The 25,214-nt window shown below is 45.2% G+C and overlaps 1 long non-coding RNA gene across 1 annotated transcript; it reads right to left on the bottom strand.

Moving 5' to 3' along the window:
* Window positions 1-19,830: 19,830 nt before the first annotated feature.
* Window positions 19,831-23,044, bottom strand: LOC143929898 (uncharacterized). The gene is made up of 3 exons (XR_013262631.1): window positions 22,889-23,044; window positions 21,978-22,028; window positions 19,831-20,068 (listed from the first exon to the last, which is right to left on the bottom strand). It is a non-coding gene; the product is annotated as an uncharacterized LOC143929898 (long non-coding RNA).
* Window positions 23,045-25,214: the final 2,170 nt, after the last annotated feature.

Below are 25,214 nucleotides of genomic sequence, written 5' to 3'. Positions count from 1 at the left end.
ACCCCTAAAAGAATGTGGAAAATAAGTAGAAAACCTAACGAGGATTGCCCCAGATGCGGGGCACCAGGAGAGCTTCTTCATATGGTGTGGAAGTGCCAAAAACTGTATCGGTACTGGATAGAAATTGTACATAGAATCAACCTGGATCTTTAATACCACCCTGAAACCAGAAGCCAAGATTTGTCTATTGGGGATCATGGAAGGGGGTAGAACTTCTGCTGTAACAAAGACATCTATATTAAGATGCCTGTATCAGGCCAGACGGTTAATTGCGATGAACTGGCAGGCAAAAAGCCCACCAGTACTACAAGCATGGGTAAATGCCATAAATTCTACAATCTGGTGTGAACGAGCAATGCTTATTAGACAAAATAACATTAAAAAATTTAAGGAGCTATGGAATCCATGGTTGAGGGACATTGGTTACCCCCTGGATGGGACAGCGGAGGATTAGACTTAACGCACACTCACTTGGTTTGGGTTTGGTGTGGGTTGGGAGCTTCCTCCTTGATGTTCCTTATTTCTGTCCCTGATGTGCCCTGTCATCTCCCTGCCGGCTAACCAGAATAGGGTCGGCCGGGGCTAGCAGCACTTGTTGGAAGCATGGGGTTTTGGGGGGGGGGGGGATGTTTAGCAGGCGGGTCAGGGACAACTAGTATGTCGTGTATGACTCCGCCTGTGTTGCTAGGTAAATTTTTGATGAAAGAATTTGTACTTTTTGATGTGACATATGTTTTTTCCCTTTGTTTGGAAAATCAAGTTTTATGTAAAAAAATCTTCTTCAATAAAAAGTAATCAACTTAAAAAAAAAAAGTATAGCGTACTAGAGTATATAGGGTTGAGTGAGGTACAGTCTGCTAATCCTTAAGGACTGGTATAGGTCCACAATATATAGGGTTGAGGTGCACTACTGCTGACTGCTGCCCTATTCTGCAGCAGTCCTTTATGAGTATAGGGACTGAGGTACAGTCTGCTAATCACAACCTACTAATTTCACAAAGGTCCTTCTAAGGACTGGTAAGGTATAGCGTACTAGAGTATATAGGGTAGAGTGAGGTACAGTCTGCTAATCCTTAAAGAGGGATTCCGCCCAAAAAAAAAAAATTAAAAGCCAGCAGCTATAAATACTACAGCTGCTGACTTTTAATAAATGGACACTCACCTGTCCCGGGTTCCAGCGATGCCGGCAGCCGAGGCCGATCGATCGCTCGGGCCTCGGCTGCTGCTGCCGCCATTCGAGGTGAGGGAATCAGGAAGTAAAGCGAATCGGCTTCACTTCACGGTTCCCTACTGCGCATGCGCGAGCTGCGCCGCGCAATAGGAAATATCCGCGCTGTCACTGGGACCCGTGTGTGTCCCAGCAGACAGCGCGGCAGGGCAGGAAATGGCGTAGACTCCTGTGGGAGTCTATGCCCGGAAGTGGGTGAAAATACCTGTCTTTGACAGGTATCTCCACCCCCTCCCCCCTGAAAGGTGTCAATTGTGACACCGGAGGGGGGGGGGGTTCCGATCAGCGGAGGTTCCACTTTAGGGTGGAATCCCGCGTTAAGGACTGGTATAGGTATAGCGCACTAGAGTATATAGGGTTGAGTGAGGTACAGTCTGCTAATCCTTAAGGACTGGTATAGGTCCACAATATATAGGGTTGAGGTGCACTAGTGCTGACTGCTGCCCTATTCTGCAGCAGTCCTTTATGAGTATAGGGACTGAGGTACAGTCTGCTAATCACAACCTACTAGTTCAACAAAGGTCCTTATAAGGACTGGTAAGGTATAGTGTACTACAGTATATAGGGTTGAGTGAGGTATAATCTGCTAATCCTTAAGGACTGGTATAGGTCCACAATATATAGGGTTGAGGTGCACTACTGCTGACTGCTGCCCAATTCTGCAGCAGTCCTTTATCAGTATAGGGACTGAGGTACAGTCTGCTAATCACAACCTACTAGTTCCACAAATGTCCTTATAAGGACTGGTAAGGTATAGCGTACTAGAGTATATAGGGTTGAGTGAGGTACAGTCTGCTAATCACAACCTACTAGTTGCACAAAGGTCCTTATAAGGACTGGTAAGGTATAGCGTACTACAGTATATAGGGTTGAGTGAGGTACAGTCTGCTAATCCTTAAGGACTGGTATATCACAGTGCAGGTGTCAGTGCTCTATATCATGGTGCTGGTGCTGGTGATGATCTCCTGCACCCTCTTCTTTGCCTACCCTGACCTTCCCTCGCCTCCATTGCCTCATGAGTCCTGAAGTTTCAGAATTTCACATATAAAAAAAGAATGCTTGTAGTTGTCGCTCCCAGATTCACCTCATACATGTGTTATGTCATTGGCCATTAGGGATGAGCTTCGAGTTCGAGTCGAACTCATGTTCGACTCGAACATTGCCTGTTCAGCGAACAGTGAACAATTTGGGCTGTTCGCAGCAAATTCGAAAAGCTGGAACACCCTATACAAGTCTATGGGAGAAATCTAAAGTGCTCATTTGAAAGGGTAATATGCAGGTTACTGTCCTAAAAAGTGTTTGGGGACCTGGGTCCTGCCCCAGGGGACATGGATCAATGCAAAAAAAAGTTTTAAAAACGGCAGTTTTTTCAGGAGCAGTGATTTTAATAATGATTAAAGTGAAACAATAAAAGTGTAATATTCCTTTAAATTTCGTAGCTGGGGGGTATCTATAGTATGCCTGTGAAGGGGCGCATGTTTCTGGTGCTTAGAACTGTCCCTGCACAAAGTGTCATTTGTGCAGGAAAAAAAGTCTTTTAAAATCACTTGCGGCTAAATTGTCGGGTCTCCGTAATACAGAGAACACTCAATGAGTGATCTCTGTATTAGCCGACAATTCATTCATTCATTCATAAAAAAAAAAAAACAGCGTGGGGGTTCCCCTAAATTCAATTACCAGGCCCTTCAGGTCTGACATGGATATTAAGGGGAACCCCGTGTCAAATTTAAAAAAAAAATTGAAGTGGGGGTCGCCCTAAAAATCCATATCAGGCCCTTTATCCGAGCACGCAACCTGGCAGGCCGCAGGAAAAGAGGGGGGACGAGAGAGCGGCCCCCCCTCCCTCCTGAACCGTACCAGGCCACATACCCTCAACATTCCACTCTTGCTATCCAGCGACGGATCTCCGGGGTCCAGCGATGGATGATCATATCCAGCGACGGGGGATCTCTCAGTCCAGCGCTGTCCATACATCCTTCTTCTGTCTCCACTCCGGAGACACTGCAGAGAGCCCAGCGCTGACGTTTCTTATATTAGGAGGGCGGGGCCACCCGTCACCTGACCCCGCCCCTTTGACGCTGGAGAGGGAAGCCAGGGGTTCCCCAGTGACGTGTGGGTTACCCCGCCCCCTCTGATGTAACGCAGGTTTCCGTTACATCAGAGGGGGCGGGGTCACCCACACGTCACTGGGGAACCCCTGGCTCCCTTCACCAGCGTCAGAGGGGCGGGGTCAGGTGACGGGTGGCCCCGCCCTCCTAATATAAGAAACGTCAGCGCTGGGCTCTCTGCAGTGTCTCCGGAGTGGAGACAGAAGAAGGATGTATGGACAGCGCTGGACTGAGAGATCCCCCGTCGCTGGATATGATCATCCATCGCTGGACCCTGGAGATCCGTCGCTGGATAGCAAGAGTGGATTAGCACCGCTGGAATCTTTTTTTTATTTTATTCATTTTTAATAAAGGAATTTTTCAAAAGTGTGTTTGTCTTATTTAACCATTTTGACACTTTCTTTGTGAAATGGTAGGGGTACTTTTGTACCCCCTTATCATTTCAAACAGGGGGGGGGGGCGGGATCTGGGGCTCCCCTTGTTAAAGGGGGCTTCCAGATTCTGATAAGCCCCCCGCCCGCAGACCCTCACAACCAACGGCCAGGGTTGTGAGGATGAGGCCCTTGTCCTTATCAACATGGGGACAAGGTGCTTTGAGGGGTCACAGACCCCCAAAGCATCCTCCCAATGTTGAGGGTATGTGGCCTGGTACGGTTCAGGAGGGAGGGGGGGCCGCTCTCTCGTCCCCCCCTCTTTTCCTGCGGCCTGCCAGGTTGCGTGCTCGGATAAAGGATCTGATATGGATTTTTAGGGGGACCCCCACGTCAATTTTTTTTTTAATTTGATGCGGGGTTCCCCTTAATATCCATATCAGACCTGAAGGGTCTGGTATGGATATTTAGGGGGACCCCCACGTCATTTTTTAAAAAAAATTTGACACGGGGTTCCCCTTAATATCCATGTCAGACCTGAAGGGCCTGGTAATTGAATTTAGGGGAACCCCCACGCTTTTTTTTTTTTTTTTTTTTTATCAATGAATGAATGAATTGTCGGCTAATACAGAGAACACTCATTGAGTGTTCTCTGTATTACGGGTAGCCGACAATTTAGCCGCAAGTGATTTTAAAATACTTTTTTTCCTGCACAAATGACACTTTGTGCAGGGACAGTTCTAAGCCCCAGAAACATGCGCCCCTTTACAGGCATACTATAGATACCCCCCAGCTACGAAATTTAAAGGAATATTACACTTTTATTGTTTCACTTTAATCATTATTAAAATCACTGCTCCTGAAAAAACGGCAGTTTTTAAAACTTCTTTTTGCATTGATCCATGTCCCCTGGGGCAGGACCCAGGTCCCCAAACACTTTTTAGGACAGTAACCTGCATATTACCCTTTAAAATGAGCACTTTAGATTGTGAACGTTCGAGTCCCATAGACTTTAATAGGGTTCTAAAGTTCACACGAAGTTTAGGTCTGTTCGCAGGTTCTGGTGCGAACCGAACAGGGGGGTGTTCGGCTCATCCCTATTGGTCATGTGGTGGGACTATGTGTGCACAGCTAGTAATTATTTTGTGGCTGCAAATATGACCTGTAGGTTTGTAAAGTTCACCATCCCTGTGCTGTGCTGACTTCCTCCTGGGGCTGCTTATTATGAGGGGCTCCCACCATCCCTGTGCTATGCTGATTTCCTCCTGGGGCTGCTTATTATGAGGGGCTCCCACCATCCCTGTGCTGTGCTGACTTCCTCCTGGAGCTGTTTACGGTGCAGGTGTCAGTGCTGTATATCACGGTGTTGGTGTCAGTGCTTTATGTCACGCTACTGATGTCAGTGCTCTCTATCACGGTGCTGGTGTCAGATCACTCTATCACGGTGCAGGTGTCAGTGCTCTATATCACGGTGCTGGTGATGATCATCATCTCCTGCATCCTCTTCTTTGCCTACCCTGACCTTCCCTCGCCTCCATTGTCTCAAGAGTCCTGAATTGTCAGAATTTCACATATAAAAAAAGAATGCTTGTAGTTGTCGATCCCAGATTCACCTCATACATGTATTATGTCATTGGCCATGTGGTGGGACTATGTGCGCACAGCTAGTAATTATTTTGTGGCTGCAAATTTGACCTGTAGGTTTGTAAAGTTCGCCTCCCATTGAAGTCAATGGGGCCCGCCGTGAACGTTACGGTTCGCGAACTATCGGCCGCGTTCGTGGTTCACGTTCGCGAAGCGTCCCGTCGGAAGTTCGTCCATCACTATTCAGAAGTACATCATTAGTTGTCCTTTGTTTGTGCTGTATTTGCATTTACTATTTAATGCATATTCAATTTGACACATCAAGGCACAGTCTAAAAATCTGCATTTTCAGAAGCAGGCCTACCGTGGCAACCTTTGTATCTCATCTTTATGACAAATGTAATCTAACAACTTGACTGATAAAGTCTGCTGATTACAAGCCCCAATAAATTGTCCATTCACAATTCAGTTAGAAAAGTGTTTTCTCAGCAGAACGGCCTAGGAGTGGATGGATCTGAACCGGTCCTGTGATGTTGTTTCCCCTCTCTTTTCTTCCCCTTCCATACCATTCAGAGCAGACTGCGCTGTCAGTCAAGTAACTGATCAGGCTAGAGAAGGGAACATGTGCCAGACTTATACTGCACTTCATTCAAACATAGACTGGAAGTACACGACTTCATCATCGAGAACAATGTAGACTGCCTCTTCATCACCGAAAGCTGGTTAACCCCTGACTGCAACACCATCCTCACCGAATTGGTGCCGGAAAACTACAGGATCCTAACCGAACACAGGATAGGGAAAAAGGAGGAGGCCTAGCAGTGATCTTTAAAGGTCACCTGGATCTCACTAAACCATCATCTCAGAACCCAGTGCCTTTTATGGAAACCCTGACGCTACATCTTCAACCAACACCCCATGACACCACTCATATTCTACTGTGCTACAGACCACCGGGACCAAAGTCCAATCTTCTTTCACCCCTCATGGAATCCTTTGCAATGCACACCCTAAAATTCAAAAATTTCCTGGCACTCAGAGATTTCAACCTTTGGGCAAACGAGCCCAAAGACCCCATCGCGACTGCCTGCATCAATCAACTAGAAGAACTGGGTCTCCAGCAACTGATAAAGACTCCCACGCATGGGTCAGGACACACCCTGGACCTCATTTTCAAACAGAACATCGACGTCAACATATGCGACAACATAACTCTGCCATGGACGGATCACCACGCCATCAAATTCAAAATAGCTACCAACATCACCAACGAAAAACGGAAACCTGTAACAACAACGCACTGGACCAGATCGCATAAAAAACTGTACTCCGAATCCTTCAAATCCACTCTGTCCAACAAGATAACTACAATAACCTTAAACCACTCTACGGAGGAAACACTCAACTCCCTGAACAGGGCATTGCTGCAATCAGCAGACTCGGTAGCACCAAAACGCAGGGCTCTCATCAGGAAGAAAAACTCTGGATGGTTTAATAGCTCCCTCGCCGTACTAAAGCAAGAACGCAGAAGAGCGGAAAGAACATGGAGAAGTAATACCACAGAGGAAAACCACTTCAACTACAAAGGTCTCACAGAGAATTATCGGAAAGCAATCTTCAAAGCCAAAAAGGACCACTTCTCATATACAATCTCAATGGCCGCAAACCAACCACGGGAACTGTTTAAACTGGTTAATCAATCAATGAATCCGGTGTGCCTAGAACCCCCAGAAAGCGAATCCCAGGATTACTGTGACAAACTGTCGGATTTTTTCATCGATAAAGTCAAAACCATCAGGGAAACAATTTGTCAGAAGAAAACATCCAACCTCAGCCAGCAAATACATAAAGAGGATGTCTGCACCAACATACCGCAACCGCCGAAATTTTCACTATCCCCAATTACCGTAGACACCGCAAAAAACATAATTAATAAACTGCGTGACAGTACCTCACCTATTGACATCATCCCCACAAAACTACTGAAAGAATGCTCCGACATCGTGGCTCCAACCATAACCCACCTCATAAACCGATCATTCCACGAAGGGATTGTTCCCAGCATCCTCAAACAAGGCATCGTCAAACCTCTATTTAAGAAACCAAACCTGGACCCTCAGGATCCAAACAACCGTAGGCCAATTACAAGCCTCAACACCATTTCTAAGATCATGGAGAAAGCTGTAGTACATCAGCTACAACTTCACCTGGATACTCACAAACTCCTGGACCCGCTGCAATCAGGCTTCCGCCCGGGTCATGGAACAGAAACAGTTCTCCTCAAGATTTGGGAAGACGCCCTCGAAGCAGCAGATGACGGAGAGCTGTGTCTCCTAGTACTGCTAGACCTAAGTGCAGTGTTTGATACAGTAGATCACAATACTCTACTCGTCCGCCTCACAGAAGTAGCCGGAGTCCAAGACATAGATCTCCAATGGTTCGCGTCCTTCCTAGGAAATCGGTCACAGACAGTAAAACTAGGAAAATTCCTCTCCGAAACTTGGGCAGTCACCTGCGGAGTCCCTCAAGGCTCTCTGTTGTCACCCGTTCTCTTCAACATTTACATTCGCCCACTTCTCCAAATCATCAGATGCTCAGATCTCTGCTTCCACTCTTACGCTGACGACACGCAACTTTATTTCCGGATCAATGGAAAAAAAGATCACCAACAACAACTTGAAAACTGCCTCAAATCAATAGAGGACTGGATGACCACTAACTCCCTCCAGCTGAACGAATCAAAGACAGAGCTTCTTATCTTACACCCAAATCATAAGCCCGCAACCAAAACCTCCTGGTCTCCACCAACCGTCTTTGGGCAGACTATCTCCCCAAAGACCAAAGCGAAGAGTCTCGGGGTTATTTTAGACGCACAAATGTCAATGGATGCGCAAATAGGATCTGTAGTCAGTGGATCTCACCATCTGCTGCGCATGCTTCGCAGACTCATCCCTTTTATCCCAAAGAATGACAAAGCAGTGGTAGTTGGAACAATCATTAATTCACGACTGGACTACGCAAACTCGCTTTACATAGGATTACCACAATATCAACTTGTGCGATTACAACTGATCCAAAACACGACGGCAAGGCTGATAACAGGAAAAAAAACCTGGGAATCCATCTCTCCTTCGCTGAGGAGCTTACATTGGCTAACCGTAAAAAATCGGATCACGTTCAAGACCCTTTGCCTCACCCACAAATGCGTGCATAGAGAAGCTCCGCAATACCTAATGGAGAAAATAAATCATTACACACCAAACCGCAGTCTTCGATCAGCCAACAAAAACCTCCTCCTCGTGCCCAAAGCCCGGTATAAATCCAAGGGGGATCGGAGATTCGCTGTCCAAGGGCCTCGGCTATGGAATGCTCTACCAATCAACATCCGCCTGGAAGAAAATCACCTGGCTTTTAGGAAAAAACTCAAGACCTTCCTCTTTTAGCAGATGATCAAAGCTCGCCACAGCGCCTAGAGGCGATTCAGTTCGCATTGTGCACTATACAAGTATTTTGTTTGTTCGTTCGTTCAGAATGCCTTGGGACCCAGGGCATGTAATAGCTAAAAAGATGTCACATGACATGTGACATGCTGTGGGTGTAGCTTTGCCTCAACCTGGTCTGTGCTGTGGGATTGAGAATCATGATCACATGACCTAGTAATTAAGCCCTGTATAGTAATACACTTATCATTTTTTTCCCACAAATAGAGCTTTCTTTTGGTGGTATTTGATCACCTCTACGGTTTTTATTTTTTGCGCTACAAATAAAAAAAATGTTTTTTTTTGTTTCAGTTTCAAAACTTTGTAAATAAGTACGTTTTCTCCTTCACTGATGGGCACTGATGGGGCTACACTGATGGGCACTGATAAGGCAGCACTGATGGGCACCAATGATGTGGCACCAATGAAGTGGCACTGATGAGGTGGCATTGATGGACACTGATATGTGGCACTGATAGGCGGCACTGATAGGCGGTACTGATAGGCGACACTGATGGGCAACACGGATGGACACTGATAGGTGGCACAAATTGGCACTGATAGCTGGCACGGATTGGCATGGATGGGCGGCACAGATGGGCATGGATAGGCGGCACAGATGGGCACGGATAGGCCGCACAGATGGGCATGGATAGGCTGCACAGATGGGCATGGGTGGGCACTGATAGGCGGCACAGGTGGGCACTGATAGGCGGCACTGATAGGCGGCACAGGTGGGCACTGATAGGCGGCACAGGTGGGCACTCATAGGCGACATTGGTGTTATACTGTACTAATGGATGCCAATCAGTGCCAAACAATAATGCATGCCAATCAGTGATGCCCATTGTGGGCACTGATTGGCATTCATTATGGGCACTGATTGGCATCCATTGTGCTGACTGGCATCCCTGGTGGTCTAGGGAGGATTACCTTTTCCCTGGTGGTCTGGTGGCGTCCCTGGTGGTCTAGTGTGGGCATCCTCGGGAGGGCTGTGCTGATAATCGATCAACACAGACCCCCCCCCTGTCAGAGGAGCAGCCGATCGGCTATCCTCTACTCGTGTCTGACAGACGCGAGTGAGGAAAAGCCGATCACCGGCTCTTCCTATTTACACTGTGATCAGCCGTGATTGGACACGGCTGATCATGTGGTAAAGAGTCTCTGTCGGAGACTCTTTACCGAGATCGTAGTTGCCGGGTGTCAGATTGACACCCCGCAACAACGATCGCCACGATGCGCGCCCCCGGGGGCGCGCAGCGGCTCATAATCCTGAGGACGTCATATGACGTCCGATCAGGATTATGAAACCACTTTGCCACCGTCAATTGCCTATAGGGCGGGCGGCAAGTGGTTAAATATTTCTTTGCCTCCCACCTCAAATTCGATTATCACTTGGTCTTCTCGAATGGCATCCAGCATCTGGTCGGAGATCGAAATGAGTATCACTAGACCGATCCATCCCTGCTCTATGATTTGGACAAACCTAGAGCCCTCCATGACTCAAAGCCGATGCCTTTGCCTGCACCCAATGTTATTTACTCTTTCCATATGGAAGAAGTGCTTGTTCCAATTCTCCCTCTCTTTTACATGCCCACCCCTATTAAATGTATTATTTAACCCCGATGTCCCGGATAGCCTTTCTTATACTCAAATGCTCCCATGGACACAAGCAGGAATTTTCCAACTCAGAAACCTTTGCACCCACTCACCCACACACTTTTACCTTTTAGTGAACTACAGCGTAAATATCAGACCCCTAAACATTTATTTCACTCTTATCTCCAATTTAAACATTATTTTTCCTCTAAATTCCCTATTTTGACCTTAGATAAACCTACCCCATTTGAACTATTATGCTCTCAAGGCCCATACCAAGCCAACCTCATTTCAGATGTCTATAGTAGGGATGAGCTTCGTGTTCGAGTCGAACATACGTTCGACTCGAACATCGGCTGTTCGCCCATTCGGCGAATTCCGAACGTTATGGGCCGTACGCGCCAAATTCGTGTAGCGCTCACGGCCCACAATGCACTGCGTCATCGCAGTGCATTGCTGGCTCATGATTGGCCAAGCATGCACTGTGACCCCGCATGCTTGGCCAATCACAGCGCCAGCAGCGAGGAGAGCAGGATGCCTGTGGCCAATCATAGCTCAGGCTGTGTAGTACACGCCCCACACTATATAAGGCCACCAGCGCGGCGGCCTTGTGTAGTGTGTTGGCGTCTGAAGCAGTTAGTGGGTGTTCTGTGTACCTTCAGCACAGTATACACCGATCGTTATTGGACGATTTTCGATCTTACTCTTCTGTAGTGGTTGTTGTCTGCGTGCCCTGACCGCAGTATACACCGCTATATTCATCTCACCTATATAGCTAGTGATCTATCTTTTATAATAGAGCTTGCAGTCAGTAGTGTTAGGAGCTTGTGCGTGCTGTCTGCGTGCTCTGTACCCAGTACACACCGCTATATCCACCTACATAGCTCTTCTCTATTTGAGCCCACTTGCCATCTGCAGGAGTTATTGGAAGTTGTGTGTGCCTCCAGCACAGCACAGTATACATCTGTATATACCCCTTTATCTCTGGTGTTCTATAATAAAGGCATCTGCAGGAGTTAGTGGGTGTTGTGTGCCTCCAGCACAATATACACCTGTATCTACCCTTTATTGCTGTTCTCTAAAAGAGCCATCTGCAGGGCTTAGTGGGTGTTGTGTGACTCCATTACAGTATACCCCTTTATCTCTGGTGTTCTATAATAAAGGCATCTGCAGGAGTTAGTGGGTGGTGTGTGCCTCCAGCACAATATACACTACCCAACTGCTGTTTTACCCAACTCCCTTCAGGCCATTACCATGTCTGTGGCAGATAGGCGCAAGCCAATAAAAGAGGGCAAGCAGGCTCTGTGTCTAGAGACAACAGTGCTGGTCATGGACGCGGTGCATTGTCATCAGCACGTGGCCATGGGACACGCTTGTCCTTCTTTTCGGCAGCTGGACATGTTGAACTGCAACATGCCAACGACTTGGTAGAGTGGATAACCAAGCCCTCTTCATCCTCCTCATCCTCTCTCACCCAGTCTCAGGGTACTAGCAAAGCAGCTGCCAACGCATCGTCTTTCCTCGTCTCAATGTCATCATCAGTGACTCCTTCCCTAGACCCACCACGTCCTCCTGAGGAGTCTCCTGAACTCTTTGAGCACAGTGTTGGGTACATGCTCCAGGAGGATGCCCAGTGTTTTGTAGGCTCTGATGATGACACTCAGCTGGAGGAAGGCAGTAGGGTGAATGCAGAGAGAGGGGATGCTCAAGAAGGACAGCAATCTGGCAGTCATGTTCCACAAGCTGCAGCATAGTGCCAGGTTTGCTCCAGCAATGAAGAGGGGGGGATGATGAGGGCACTGACTCCACGTGGGTGCCTGGCAGGAGAGAGGAGGAGGAGGAGGCACATGTCCAATGAGGCAGGATGCCCTCCGGGGGCCAGCTTAGGGGCAGCACACCGACTGAATCACACCGCAGAGCTCCGCCTGTGCAGGGCGCTGCCTCTGCGCGTTATTCTAAACGTTCTTTGGTGTGGGCCTTTTTTGAGACGAGTGCATCAGATCGCACCGCTGCTATTTGCAACATATGTCTCAAGCGTATCTCGCGTGGCCAAAACATCAGCCGCTTGGGCACCACATGCTTGACCAGACATATGTTGACCTGCCATGCAGCTCGTTGGCAAGCGTACCTCAAAGACCCACACCAAAGAACAAAGCGGACCTTTCCTTGCTCCTCATCAGCTGGCATCTCCAACCCCAGTAGACCTTCAGTCCTCTCTGAAACCTGCTCTGAGAGGAATGAAGGTGTAGAATTAGGTGTGTCACAGCCAAGTGCTTCCCGGCACTCTGCTAGCAGTACACCCACGTCCGATTATAGCAGGCAAATGTCCCTGCCCTAGCTGCTGGACCGGCGAAAGAAGTTCACTCCCAGCCATCCACATGCCCAGCGGTTGAATGCTAGCTTGGCTAAATTGCTAGCACTTCAACTGCTGCCTTTTCAGTTGGTAGACTCGGCCCCCTTCCGTGAGTTTGTACAATGTGCGGTTCCTCAGTGGCAGGTCCCCAAACGCCACTTTTTCTCATGGAAGGCGATTCCGGCTCTCTACCGGCATGTGGAAGGCAATGTCCTTGCCTCGCTGGACAGGGCAGTCAGCGGTAAGGTGCATATAGCTCACGGCCTTAACCTGGTGGTGCAGCGGTTCTTGGGCAGGTACCCCGGCTTACAGGATGTCCTGAAACAGGCCAGGAAAGTCTGTGTGCATTTCCGCCGATCATTTAATGCCTGTGCTCGGCTGGCTGAGCTCCAAAAGGAGTTGAACTTGCCAAGAACTGCCTTATATGTGACATGCCCACCAGGTGGAACTCAACGTTGGCCATGCTGCAGCGGCTGCACACGCAGCAGAGGGCCATCAATGAGTACCTGTGCGACTATGGCACCAGGACAGGGTCAAGGGAGCTCGGTTTTTTCTCACCACGCCAGTGGGGCATGATCAGGGATGCATGCACTGTCCTGTCACCGTTTGAGGAGCCCACAAGGATGGTGAGCAGTGACAGTGCATGCATCAGTGACACTGTACCTCTTGTCCACCTCCTGGAGCATACGCTGCGTGGAATAATGGACAGGGCACTTGAGGCAGAACAGAGGCAGGAAGACTTCCTTGCCTCTCAAGGCCCCCTTTATCCAGACAGTGTTCCTGTGGTGCCACCCATCACACAGGAAGAGGATGGGGAGGAGAAAGAGGAGGAGGAGGATGATTGTGTCAGCATGGAGGTGGAAGCTGGCACTCAGCATCAGTAGCAGCAGTCTTGTAGGGATGATTTACAGTCCCAAGAAACACGTGGACTTGTACGTGGCTGGGAGGAGGTAGCTGCAGATCATGTTGTCCTTAGTGACCCAGAGGACTCCAGACCGAATGCCTCAGCTAACCTACGCTGCATGGCCTTCCTGATCCTGCAAAGCCTGCGGAAGGATCCTCGTATTCTTTGGATCAAGGAGAGGGACCATTACTGGCTGGCCACTTTCCTTGATCCACGGTACAAGGGTAAGGTTGTCGACCTTATCTTGCCATCGCAGAGGGAGCAGAGGATGAGACATCTCCGGGAGGCCTTGCAGAAAGGTCTGTGCAATGCGTTCCCAGAGACTGGGAGGTTACAAACTCCTGGTCCTGGACAACGTGTTGCTAAGGCATCGGTCAGAAGGAGCGGTGGAGAAGGTGGCCGTCTGACTGATGCTTTCAGACAATTTTTTAGCCCGCAGCCCCAAGGTATGATCGGTTACAGCAACCATCGCCAGCGTCTGATTTACATGGTGCAGGAATACCTAGGGGCAAGGTCAGACTTGGACACCTTTCCCACCTAAAATACTCTGGCTTACTGGGTCTTGAGGATGGATCACTGGCCAGAGCTTGCACAGTATGCAATTGAGCTACTGGCCTGTCCTGCATCCAGCGTTCTTTCGGAACGCACCTTCAGTGCTGCTGGTGGCTTTGTTACCTATCACAGGGTGCGCCTGTCCACCGAATCAGTTGATCGACTGACCTTCATCAAGATGAATCAGTCTTGGATCACCCACAGCTACCAAGCACCTGAAGCTGATGTAACCGAATAATTTTTTTTGAAATATCACATCCCTTCAAGACTGCCTATGTTGATGCTGAGTGACTGTCCTGTTATGTTGATTGTCTATCCTCTTCCTCCTCCGCTAATATGTTGGAAGAACATTTCTGGTTCTGGGTGATGCCATCAGCCCAATTTTTCTGCCCCTGTTTAACAGGGGCATTTAAGTACAATTTTTGATGCAATGCTTTGCAGCAGGGCTAATTCCTGCAATAAAACTAGAGTATATGGGAGAGGTTGCAGTGTGGTGGCACAAGCACCAGTGCCTAAGGCCCAATTTTTCTGCCCCTGTTTAACAGGGGCGTTTAAGTACAATTTTTGATGCAATGCTTTGCAGCAGGGCAAATTCCTGCAATGAAACTAGAGTATAATGGAGAGGTTGCAGTGTGGTGGCACCTGTTTAACAGGGACATGTAATTACAATTCTTGATATAATATTTCACAGGAGGGCCCATTCCTGTGCCCACCCAGAGTAACTGTGAGGACTTATAGTGTTGTGGCACCAGCACCACAACCACCAAAAGTCAATTTTTCTACCACTGTTCAACAATGGCATGTAATTACAATTCTTGATATAATCGTTCACAGCAGGGCGCCCCAGAGCCCACCAAGAGTCACTTTGAGGGCTTACAATGTTGTGGCAAAACCAACACCCTGTTCCGCCATTTCTGCAGAGCATATAGGGCAGGCCCCTACTTTCAAACATCCAATTTACAAACATCTCCTACTTGCAAACGGAAGGAGACAACAGCAAGTGAGATGAAAAAAGATGGACGACAAAACAAATTATACAGGGGTGATAACCCTTCCCTATGTTTTCCAAAACGCTTAAACATAGTTTTTTTGACTGGAGCTACACTTTAAAAATGTACCAGTTGAAAATTACAAACAGATTCAACTTAACACAACAAACCTACACAGTCCCTGTCTTGTTTGCACCGCTTGTATACTGCTGTTCTGAGTATATAGGGCCTGGGTGCCACACACATTTCCTTTTTTTAATATGGGTACTGGGTTCCCCTTAATATGCGTACAAGACCCAAAGGGGCTGGTAATGGGCAGGGAGGGCTACCCATGCCATTGTTCTCAATGATTTTCAACCATATTGCAGGAACCAGATATAACATTAAAACCGCAAGCAGTTTTAAATGATGTTATTTCCGTTTAATGTCGTTTTGTGCAGGGACTGTTCTAAACACGGGAAACACGTGGCACTTCACAGGCATACTACAGACACCCCCCAGGCACCATATTTAAAGGAATATTTCACTTTTTTTTCACCTTAATCGTCATTAAAATCAGTGCTCCCGCCAAAACGGCCATTTTTAAAAACATTTTAGGCATTGACCCATGTCCCCTGGGGCAGGCGCCAGGTCCCCAAACCCTTTTTAGGACAGTATCTTGCATATTAGCCGTTAAAATTAGCACTTTTAATTTTGAACGTTCGAGTCCCATAGATTTCAATGGGGTTCTAAAGTTCGTACGAATTTGGGGTCCGTTCGAAAGTTCTGGTGCGAACCGAACTGGGGGGTGTTCGGCTCATCCCTAGTCTATAGATACCCACATGAAGCTTCCTCACTTACCGACACATCTAACTACTACATGCAGAAATGGTCCCAGATTATCAAGCGACCTATCCAACTTCCTCAGTAGCAGAAATTTGGGAGATCACTTCCAAGTCTTCAAGGTGTGCGGAGCAGAGGGAGATGACCTGTAAGATAGTACTTTTTTGGTATAGGACCCCGGAGGTCTTACATAGATATGATCCCAAAGCTTCCCGGGGGTGCTGGAGGTGCCGGATGACTTTGGCTCCCACTTCCATATTTTCTGGGAATGTCCCATGATTCAGCCTTTCTGGTCCTCCATCCAAACCCATCTACAAGAGCTCTTTGAAACTACTCTCCCTCTAGACCAGATTCACTATCTTTTGGGCTTGCCGTTCCCTGGTATCTCCAGACATGCCCAAAGGATAGCTGCCTTTTTTCTCCTGGCAGCAAAAAGGGTAATACCGCTGAGATGGTTGTCCCCCTCCCCACCCAACCTTGCACAGGTTTTGCAAATATTGGAACAAATTCACAGGATGGAACACATAACTGTGACAGTCCATGATACACTTCCTCAATCTTCCAAGATTTGGGACTTGTGGGATCAGTCGAAGCTGAACCCAGATGTCGTTTCGCTATTCCCCCAGTAGTGCAGTACACTTTTAAGCATATGTGCTAAATTTTATGTCTCTTTAATCCCGTTAGCATGTTCTTTTTGTGATTCCGTGGTGCTCCCTCACTTTCTTCCCATTCCCCTCCCTAGGTGGGCTCTTCCTGCGATGACCTAGTTCCTCAGTTTGGTGTCCTAGGACCCTACTGACACTGGATGCAGAGAGAAATAAATCCTTCTATGTGAAATATTGTTTTTGTTTGTGCCGCATGCTCTCTGCCCCCCCCCCCCCCCAACCTTCCACCTTCCCTGGCCTATACAGTTGAATTATTTTTCTCTTGTGAATTTTGTAGCATTGTGGTGATATAGTTATGGTTTTAACATCCATTATATGCCTTTTCAATTAACATTCTTATAAGCTGTACCACATTCTTGGCATGTCTTTTCTGTTTTCTGTCTGTATCTTTTTTCTTGAAAATTTAATAAAAATACAATGTATAAAAAAAGAAAAAGTGTCAGTTCCCACACCACAAAACAAAAAAAAAGTGCAACCCTAACTTACTAATCAATGACTTAACAATAATAGCGGAACCCTGCTGTCATGGTTATGCAATAGAATTTGTCTGCTTACCTGTCTCCATGTGTTCATCTCTAGAGACCAGCCGACCCTCACCTGACTGCCTTTGTAATCCATCTTCTGGCATGGCTCCACCCTAGCTCCTATCAGACAACTCTATATTAACCTGTGCACTGCAGGCCAACCCTGCTGATCAACCTTTGTGTGTTAGCTTCCTGTTACCTGCCGTGTGCTCTGCTGTTATTCCGTTACCGACTTTGGCGTGTCCTTGACTATCCCTGTTTGCCTGTGATCCTGACCTTTTGGCGTGTCCCTGACTATTCCTGTCTGCTTGTGGCCCCGACCTTGGCTTTTTCCCTCACCATCCCTATCCTCCTGTTGCCTACTGTGGGTGTGAGCTGGGGGACCCTGGGGGTCGTGACCTGGAGCCAGTTGCAGCCAAGTCCATCCTCACCACTCGAGGCTCTGGTGAACACCTGCTGGCTCTTAGACTCGCGCCTCAGGGAATCTTATGCTCTAACCCCGGTGGGATCCATCTTGGTGTTTTGGCGGGCCTGCCTTCCTATCGCCTTGATCCCCGTCCGCAGCAGTCAGCCGTAGGGTCCACAACCTTGCGGTGCACTCCTAATCCCTACGGGGTGCATCTGTCACCTGGCCTCAAGGTGACCTGACACCTGCAATGTATAGATAATAAACTTCAATATTACCACAAAACCGGTCTCTGTGATACACATCTTCACATCTAAAACAAACTGAAAACAAGACATAAAAAATTAAATTTAGGAGGGACTTTTTATTTGGGAGGTTCAAACCATTATAGAACTTTGTATTTTTTTAGATTGCTACACTTAATTTTATATGTTTTAGTCACTATTATTATGTGAATTGTTGCACTTTTAATTTTCCACCACCCTTGGTAAGTCCATGTCTTTATGGACCTTGCTTTGTGCACTGGTGCGCAGTCATGTTGGAACACAAAGGGGCCATCCCCAAACTGTTCCCACAAAGTTGGGAACATGAAGTTGTCCAAAATGTAGACCATGGTATTGGTGTTGTTGTTTCAACCTGCTGACTAGATCTGTCTATTGCTATGGTTTTTAAAAATTAAATGGTAATTTATATATTTCTATCTTGCTTTAGGTTATGCCAAGGATAAAAAGGTCACCTTAAACAGTATCCAAACCTTAAAGAGTATCTTAAAATGAAAGTCCAAGAAATAATGGTTCACACTTTCTGCAGGCTCTTAGTTCTTTTGCACCAGTTGTCTTTATTATTACTTATTTCAGCCCAACACTCCTACCAGTTGCATACTGGATTGACATTTCCTGGGCTACAATGCTGCCCTGGGTGACTCCCAAGCAGGGGCAGCATTATCCCCTTAGGAATAGAATTTTCTCACTGGCCAGTATGAGCTGATATGCCAATCCATATACTTTAATTGACTGCAGCAGCTACCTGTAAAGGCCACTTCTTGAAACTGCGTACCTGCAGCTAAGCTGTTCATGCAGAGGATGGAAATGTGCAAAAGTGGGGAAGTGCTGTGTGCATCTTTCTGAATTTAAAGCATGAAGAAAAGTAGGCTTATCGTTTTATGATTAGGGAGGAAGCATCTGAAGATACACGCCAAATAATGTCTCCCCCTTAAAGGCTCAGTCTTATCATGTTGTGATTGTTTTCTACATTTTAGCTTGATATGTACAGTATATAAAAAAATCCAGGTTCTGTATAGACACAGTTTGTCAAGAATGGATGCTGTTTTTAAAAAAATGGCAAGAGCTCTCTACTGTCAGGCGAGGTTCACACTACAGTACGAAGTGGCTCACAGCTGGGGTCCGGTGCATACCTGCTCACCATTTCAGGTCCGATTTCAGTCCAAATTTTTGTCTGAATTCAGACCTGAAATGGACCAGAAGACGCACAAGACTGTACAATTCGCTCTGGAGCCACTCCGGAGATGTGTGAACTGGCTCCATAGAGAGCTGGTCACAATCTCCTGACATGCAAATTGGATGCAGGGAAACATGCATCCAATTCGCAATAGTGTGAACCGAGCCTCAGACTTCAGGTATAAATCCACTTCCCCAGATATGCTTGTGATTGGGAAATTATTGCTCTGAATACATTAATAATGACAATAAGCTAATGTCATAAGCCAAAGTTAATTTTTAAATTGTGTGTTTTAACCACAGACAGGTTTATGACCAGGCTTGTTAACTTTTGGATGACTAAATGTACAGTTAATTAGACACAAATTTTTGAAAAATTTAAATTTTTTTGTTTAATCCATTTTTTTCTCATAGATATGATAAGGTTTGTTAAATGAAAACCTTTTACTGCCCTAAAAGTATAGTTCAACATCACCAAAATACCATAAGGACATTTATAAAATATTGATGCTGTGTATAAAAAACACAATGGGGGAGATTTACTAAAACTGGTGCACACAGAATTCAGAACAGCTCTGCATAGTAACTAATCGATGTCTAGGTTTTCTTATTAAAGATTAATTGAACACGGTGAACTTAGAAGCAGTTTTAGTAAATTTCCCCCGATACAGCCATTGTCATCAATCTGCAAATGAATGTGAAAATATTTCCTTTCTATTTTTTTTAAACCTCCTAATATTATATTAGTATGTTTGATATGCCCAACAAGTGATTAAATGCAAAAACATATCAGTTGCAAAGATTTTATTGAGCAGGGTCATTTAACCAGCAACAAAAGATTGAAGATTTAAAAGTGTACAATGAGAGGAGTGCGGTTTATTTTGCAGAGAAGTAAATGAGTAGATCAGATTATAGGCACAACCATGATGTCTTCATTTATCACAGCAGATATGTCCTTGGCCATGGCAAGGATCACAAGGATCAGGACAGCAGGGAACAACACAAGGGTTGCATGGATTGCATGGATCTGCCAAGAAAAAAAACCTTCATTAGTCATATATTACATCCTAACCCTTTCATGACCAGAGGCCATTTAAAGCATACATGCTCAGAATGAATTAAGCATCATTAGTATGTATTGGTTCTCTTGACCGTAACTACCTGAATAATTTTTTAATTGTTTAAAAACCTATTACATTACCTGTTTTAACCACTTCCCACCCGACCAATGCACATATACGGCCGGGTGGGAGCCGTCTACTCCTGATAGGACGTTCAGGAACGTCCATCAGAAGGAGCGGGATCGCGCGCGCGCATGCCCGCGCAACGGCGCGATCCCGATGCGCCCGTGTCACCCGGACACGGCGCATCTCAGATTGTGATTGGCCCTCCTGATCACATGACGGCCGTGTCCAATCACGGCCGTCATGTGATGTAAACAAACAGCCGGTTGCTAGGCAATCGGCTCCTCCTCTCCTCACACAAAAGTCATCGCTGAGGAGAGGAGAGCAGATCGCTGCAGGCGGCTGATGATCAGTGAGCATGAGCTGTTTTTTACAGCTTTTTACTCACTGATCACCAGTCTAGTGTACACACAAATCACCACACAGTAAACACACCACACAGTATAAACACAATGTCCCCACACATGTCCCCAAAACATACATGTCCCCAAATAATAAAAACACATGTCCCTAATAATAAAAACATGTCCCCCACATATGTCCCACTAAAATCACATGTCCCAATGATTATCTGCACACATATGTACGTGATCACCTGCACACATATGTACATGATCATTTGCGTACATATGTCCGTGATCACACAAACCAATTATTATACACTTAACGGAATTTTTTTTACCAAAAACATGTAGCAGAATAAATTTTGGCTTAAATTTATGACAAAATTTGATTTTATTGGATTTCTTTTAAAATAGAAAAAAGAAAATATATTTTTTTCTCCAAATTTCCGCTTTTTTGCGCTTATATCGCAAAAAATGAAAAACGGAGTCGTGATTAAATAACACCAAAATAAAGCTCTATTTGTGCAAACAAAATGATAAAAATTTCATTTGGGTACAGTGTAGCATGACTGCGCAATTGTCACTGAAAGCGCTAGAGCGCTGAAAGCTGAAAATTGGGCTGGGAAGGAAGGGGGCGAAAGTGCCCTGTATTGAAGTGGTTAATAAATACTTTGCTCTAAATTTATTATACGATGATAAATTGACAATAGACAAATATGTTGAAAAGAATAACGTTTAGTTATTTTCCATAGTAGTTTTTAATTAAACGGTTTAGAAAGAGAAGAGAGAGAGAGAAATGGAGAGAGAAACACAGTACCTTCTGCAGGATAAGGAAGTTTTAAACTTCCAGTGACCACTATGATTGGCTGTCATAATGATCACATGATGAAAAAACCTTACTAATTGGTTCCTGATCATTTTAAGCCTTGTTTACATTTGCATTTGGCAGGTGGTAAAAATGTGTGGCTTAGGTGCATTTTTACTGCCCATTCGATGTTTACACCAGCAAAAATGATATACCTGAAATGGTTGTGCTTCTATCGTGCAATGCACAGAGCTGGTGTGGGTTTTTAGGGGTTAAAACAGGCACTGAGGAGGTGACAAAACATCTCCTAGCTATCCACCATGATCTGATCTTTGAGAGCCAAACTGTGTGCAAACACAGTCTGAGACCTGTGGCTGTAATAAGTCCCAGAATTGGGAGTGGTGCACTCCTAGTTCACAGCTGCAATATAGATTAACATTATCATTTTCATGGTAAGGATAGCTGAGGATCTACACATTTATCTACAGACTGTAGATGAAGAGTGCATAAGCAACATATATGTGATTAGCAAATGCATATCATTTACAGAGGTTTGCAAAACAATTAATATTACAGTCCTCTTATTGCTATTACTCCTCTTACCTTGGTGGTGAGCATGGACGGTGCCATGGTGATGATGGTGAGGCTTACATGCTGAAGAAATACAAACATATATTAAAGAAGAATACCAGACAACTGAAATGAATCAAATAACATTTAATGCTATCAGCCAAATATCAAAACCACAGTTAAATCTGCATCATTTGTATTTTCCCTGGATTGAATTTGAGTTGATCATGTTCCTCTCAGTGGTATTACGATCACCATGACAGGATTCTTTTGTGCGACTAACTTTTTTGCTCTTAGGAACAGGAAGGAAATCAGAAAACCTGACCTTACTTTCCCAGGTTTGAGGCATATAGTAGACTTAAGTCAGATATTCTGCACATCAAGTCATATGTTTATTTCATATCAGACCTCTGAAATCGAATTCCTCTTCCAACTTATTTTTCCATGGTATGATATTGTAAGGCATGTAACCGAACATACAAAATATAATCTGTTTTTTCTGGAGATAAAACATTTTGCTCAAAACTTAACACCAGGTTTACTTTTACTTTAAATAGCTTGTTTGGGCCAACAGACGGAAAATCCCAATACCACTGCAGGAACACAATGCTGTATACTGTATGTATCTGATGCTAAATACAGCTTATACAGCGCTGACAGCAGTCACATCAAGTACTAGTGGAAATAGTTTGTTTGGGCCAACTCATTTGTGTATTTAATATAAAAGTAAACCTACATTCAGGTTATTTAAAAGAATACAAGTCCAGCTAAAATTAAATTACAGTTATATAAGATAACTTATAACTGACCTACATGCCTACCCAAACATCTTTAGCAGGAAACTATAAGAAATACATATATTTAACGGTGGAAGGAGTCCATACAACATTTCTACATTTATTTATGTACAGTATAAAAACGATGTTCATCAACACAACACTTACGGTCTTGGCATGGATCTTTGCAGACTACTACGTTTTGGCAAGGGTTGCATGGATCTTGGCATTGGATCTTCTGGGCAACACATTTTCCTTTGATTCCAGACATATTTGCTTTTAAGTTTGGTTTCCTTCTTAGATAATTCAGAGGAGATTTTTTAGTTGATTGAATAATGTATGAGGACGCCTTTTTATATATACTGTAAGTGGAGGTGGAATTAGAACACATTTCTCCATTGGCTGGACATAACAGATTTACAAGGTGTTTCAACACTATCTTATCATTTACTAATTTCTTAGATTTGTATTACTCATTTCTTAGATTTGTATTCAGTACTTTGCTAATAATTTACCTACACTCTATGATTTCAACTTTTTAATTGTTTTTTTTAATTCCCTTTTAATTGTGTTATATACTGATGCACAGTTTTAATTGGGATTACACGTTAGAGTGCAGATTGAAAAATTGTAGCATTAGTAATTTTTTTATTGCAGCATGTTGCTCATATTAAGACGTGCAATATTATTTAAAAGTTAAACATGTTTGCATATGGGGTATTGAGTTTTCAGAAGTATGGATGGCCGAACGGTTCGCCCCGGAGGTCGGTTCGCGGCGAATTACGGCTGTTCGCGGTCCGCCCAAGCGGCGAACTATTGCCGCTGTTTGCCCGGCGGACTTACGTGTTTACTGTGTAAAAGTACTTTGACCTATGATGACACATCCATCATGTGGTACAGGACAGCCAACTGAGACATTAAAGCACATGGACACTTGGACATTCCCCCTAACTTATAAATAGACCCAATCCAGCGGCCAATTTACATTCTTTCGTATGTCACTATAGGGAGAGGTTGCTGTTTGGAGCAGGGAGAGACTGCAGTGACCCAAATCGCTAGCTATTAGGTCCACAAAAGTTCTTTTAAGGACTGGTATGGTATAGGTGTAGTTCAGGATATAGGTTTGAGGTACTGCTATTCAAGTCATTGTTGCAGCAGCCTGTCTTTTGTCAGTGCAGAGAGGGACAGGATGCTGTGTGCAGCAGGGACAGTCAGTTTAAAAATTAGCTGTTACTATTAGGTCCACAAAAGTCCTTTTCAGGACTGCTATGGTAAAGTAGTACAGGATATAGTTTTGAGTGCTATTCAAGTTATTGTTGCAGCAGCCTGTGTTTTGTCAGTTTAAATAGGGACCGACAGGAAGCTGTGTGTGGCAGTGAGGGACAGTCAGTTTAATCAGTAGCTGTTATTCTTAGGTCCACAAAGGTTCTTTTCAGGACTGGTATGGTAATAGGGTTGTACACGTATAATATTCTTTCTTCCAAATATAGAAAGAATATTATACTTGACTGCTGCCCTTCTGCTGCAGTAGTCCTTTATGAGTATAGGGACTGAGGTACAGTCTGCTAATCACAACCTACTAGTTGCACAAAGGTCCTTCTAAGGACTGGTAAGGTATAGTGTACTAGATTATATAGGGTTGAGTGAGATACAGTCTGCTAATCCTTAAGGACTGGTATAGGTCCACAATATATAGGGTTGAGGTGCACTACTGCTGACTGCTGCCCAATTCTGCAGCAGTCCTTTATGAGTATAGGGACTGAGGTACAGTCTGCTAATCACAACCTACTAGTTCCACAAAGGTCCTTATAAGGACTGGTAAGGTATAGTGTACTACAGTATATAGGGTTGAGTGAGGTACAGTCTGCTAATCCTTAAGGACTGGTATAGGTCCACAATATATAGGGTTGAGGTGCACTACTGCTGACTGCTGCCCAATTCTGCAGCAGTCCTTTATGAGTATAGGGACTGAGGTACAGTCTGCTAATCACAACCTACTAGTTGCACAAAGGTCCTTCTAAGGACTGGTAAGGTATAGCGTACTAGAGTATACAGTGGTGTGAAAAAGTGTTTGCCCCCTTCCTCATTTCCTGTTCCTTTGCATGTTTGTCACACTTAAGTGTTTCGGAACATCAAACCAATTTAAACAATAGTCAAGGACAACACAAGTAAACACAAAATGCAATTTGTAAATGAAGGTGTTTATTATTAAAGGTGAAAAAAAATCCAAACCATCATGGCCCTGTGTGAAAAAGTGATTGCCCCCTAAAAACTAATAACTGGTTGGGCCACCCTTAGTAGCAACAACTGCAACCAAGCGTTTGCGATAACGTGCAATGAGGCTTTTACAGCGTCCTGGAGGAATTTTGGCCCACTCATCTTTGCAGAATTGTCCTAATTCAGTTACATTAGAGGGTTTTCGAGCATGAACGGCCTTTTTAAGGTCATACCACAACATCTCAATAGGATTCAGGTCAGGACTTTGGCTAGGCCA

This window comes from Lithobates pipiens, unplaced genomic scaffold (assembly GCF_037356315.1).
Source record: "Lithobates pipiens isolate NorthernLeopardFrog02 unplaced genomic scaffold, aLitPip1_a1.2 Scaffold_25, whole genome shotgun sequence".
In the NCBI taxonomy this organism is placed as follows: Eukaryota; Metazoa; Chordata; class Amphibia; order Anura; family Ranidae; genus Lithobates; species Lithobates pipiens.
Note: the sequence above shows the minus strand (reverse complement) of the source record. Positions and strands in the feature narration are given on the sequence as shown.